Raw genomic sequence first — 3,326 nt, forward strand, 5'->3', positions numbered from 1 at the left:
TGGCCGAAAGGGCCTTAGTCCCACAAGTGCCAAAGAACCACCCAGGGGCCCTGGCCAAGCTTGGTTGCTGGGAAGATATCAGCACCAAAGAACTGTCCCAAGGAGAGGACATCAAGATCCACAGCATCTGGGTCAATCCTTTGTTCCCAGAGCTTTTGGAGGGGTCCTGCCGTCCCAGCAGCTCTGGCTCACACACGGCAGGAGTCACAGGTGGGAACCTGCAGGATGCGTCTGCTGACCAGGCACATCCCATGGACACCGAGCCAGCAGCTGCTGCATTGGCTGCAGCTGCTGAGGAAGAGGAGCAGCACTCGCCACTCGCTCCCACAGAACAGGAGGCGGCGAAGGCACCGGCTTCTCTCTTCAGCAAGCAGGGCACAGCAGCACAGGCAGGGAGCCAGGCACCTGCCCCACACAGCCCCACAGCCCACACCGTGGCTCTGCAGGACGCAGCTCCGTGGGACATGAGTGATCTCCTGCACGAGCTTGAGGCTGTGATCCAAGAACGCAGCCAGCAGCCGGTGGAACAGCGGCACTCGGCACAAAGCATGGATGCGGCGATGGCACTAAAACCACCTGCAGCAACTGAGGAGAGCGAGTCTACATTGGCTGCAGAGCCTCAGGGAGAGCCCAGCACAGCCTCTCCTGTCCCAGACGAACGCCAGGATAGAGAACACATGGCTTCTCCCATGTCTGGAGACCATCCAGGAGAGGCTAGTGCAGCCATCGTCTCCCCGGCAGCACACGATCATGAAGGGGCTTTTTCGTTGCCTGAAAATGCTGTGGACGACACCGCCACACCACACCTTGCCCCAGCAGCAGAGAACGGAGACAATGAGACAACTTGTCCCCTGCCTTGGGAGCCTTGGCACCAGGTGAGCCAGGGGCGCGTGGCCAGCACCGAGCATCCCCAGGTACCGGAGGCAGGCGCCGCGCCCAGGGCATGTGTGGCAGGGACATGGCTGGTGGACATCCTCTCCATCTCCTCCCCACCACCACCACCCCCCTCTTGCCCGCGCCTTTAGTCTTGCTCTCCCCATGCAGGCGACCTCCCAGCACAGAGGCGACACGCAGCCCTCCTCTGGCTGCAGGACCGTAAGCCCAGCCAACCCGACACCTAACACTGCCAAGCCTACCACGAAACCCCATCCCCAAGCGCCTGTTTCTCCCCGCATCCAGTGGCGGATGCTTAGCTCTCCCTTTGTTGTTCATGTTTTTATAGGAGGCGCCAGGGGTCTTGGCCAAGGAGGACGACAAGTGGGAAGACATCAGCCTGGAGCTCTTCCAGGACCCCCACGCTGATCCCCCGGAGGGCCAGGCAGCCTCCGAGCAGAGTGGTAACACATCGCCCTGCTCCGGCTCCAGGGATGAGCCCGAGGATGACCCAGGTACGTCCGAGTCGAGCGCTGCCTCGGCAAGGGCAGGCCCGGTCCGGCTGTCCCGGCGACCTGCACCCAGGCCAGGGCGGCAGGACTGCGTGCAGAGGGGCTGGCCGTTCCCTGCACACCCCTCCCTGGGGAAAGCCCTCGGTGGTGGGGAGCAGGCAGGACCTTGCCCATTACCTGCCCAGCCCCTTGCCTACAGCTCTCCTTCTTCCACAGGCATCGCCGCCCTGCCGCACACCCCAGCTCGACGGCGACGGCCCTCCCTCTTGCGCAGGGTGCTCAGGGCTCTGCGCAGGGCTTTCTGCTGTACCTGCATCACGGCACAGCGAGAGCAGCAGCGCCCTGCTGCCAGCGGGGCCCATGAAGGTGCCGGCTGCCCCTGAGCCCGTGCTGCATGCGGAAGGAGCAGCGCAGGGAGGCACTGGAGGGATGGCTGCCGGGACTGCGCCCCACGCATTCAGCTGCCCTGAGGACATCGTGGTGCCAGCCTCTGCTGGGCCCTGCATGCTTTCTGAGGCCAATAAAAGCTGACCATTTTCCCCCAGGGCTCATGTGTGCCTGCTCCACCCTGGCAGAAAGACCCGTGCAGGCAAGGCCCACGCCAGCAGGCAGAGCTGGAGAGCCCCTGTGCTCCCTCTTCTCCACGCTGAGCAGAGCCTGTGCCCTCGGCCTCTGCCCATGCCTCTGGCATTCCAGCTCCCAGCCAGATGGGGCCTCCGCTGGCCTCGCTCCTTGGGATCCGTTTTTTGAGTCAACGTGTTACCAGGGTGTCCCAGCACTGGCTGGGGCAAGCCCTGGCCTGGTGCTGGCAGCAAGCCGGCTGTCTGGCTTGACTACCTCAAGCTGCCTTCCCACTCACCTCTCTGCTATTCAAGCCAAGGACTTTGAGCATTTCATTTGTATCATAATCTTAAGTCTGTTTTACCTAATGCTTGCACCATGCCTCATCACCTTGGTATCACAGGGAACCTCCCCATTGTAGGGGGGGGTGGGAGCATGTACATTAGCCACTTGCCGCTCCATTCATAAGACCCTCCTCCCCTGCTCTAATGCTCACCTGTCAATGGCAACAAGTGCAGTGCTGCACCCCATCTGTGGTCAAGTCCCCCCCCCCCCCCAAAGTGGTGCGTGATCAAGACTTTCCTTCTACTCCCACTGCCAGGGCACTCCTGCTGCCCTTGGTCTCTTCTACAGCCATGTGAATGACCTGCCAGGAGCAATCACAGGCCTTGTGCCTCTCATTCTGAAAGTCATACCCAGGCAATGCTTTGCTTGCAGGGATCAAAACAGGTTTTGTATCCCTGGACCAGCAGCTCTTTTCGTCAGGCTGGAGTACATTCAGGTACCGGCCTGGTGCTGTGCTACGAGGCTCTCAGGAATCTTGCTGGCTCTGCTGTGTGGCTCTCGGGCTCCTCGTATCAGCACCACTTTGCCTGCAGTATATCAAAAAGCTGAGCTGGCATCCTGCGCACTGCTATGGTCAAGGCAGTGGTAGGTAACAACCGAGTTGCTCAGCCATGTTACTTCTCATTGCTAAATGTCTGCTGCTGACCTGGATATCTAGTTTTGGTTTGGGGCTTTCTGCTCTCACCAGCCAACACAGTTGGGCCATTTTCTACTCAGTTTTGCCTTTGCCTTTTCCTTTAGCCTCCTGTTGTGACCTTTGGACTTCCAGTCTTCTGAAGTGGCTTTGATCGGCACCAGTACCCACATGGACCTAGTTATAAATCCACGGCTTATTTCTTGCACTCCAGCTTCCCATCTCATTCCCTGTTCCCTTCTTTAAAGCCTCTCTGCATCTTTTCAGGAGCAGTTTCAGGATACAGGTACATCCTGGGCACGTACAGAGGCTAAGCCATCCCTGTGCCTTGGAGCGCACCTGGGCTGGGGCGTAGGGAAGCAGGTGTAAAATGGGTCTTTCCAAAAGAAACAAATAACAAA

The sequence above is a fragment of the Falco punctatus genome (genome assembly GCF_963210335.1).
Source record: "Falco punctatus genome assembly, chromosome: 15".
Taxonomy (NCBI): Eukaryota; Metazoa; Chordata; class Aves; order Falconiformes; family Falconidae; genus Falco; species Falco punctatus.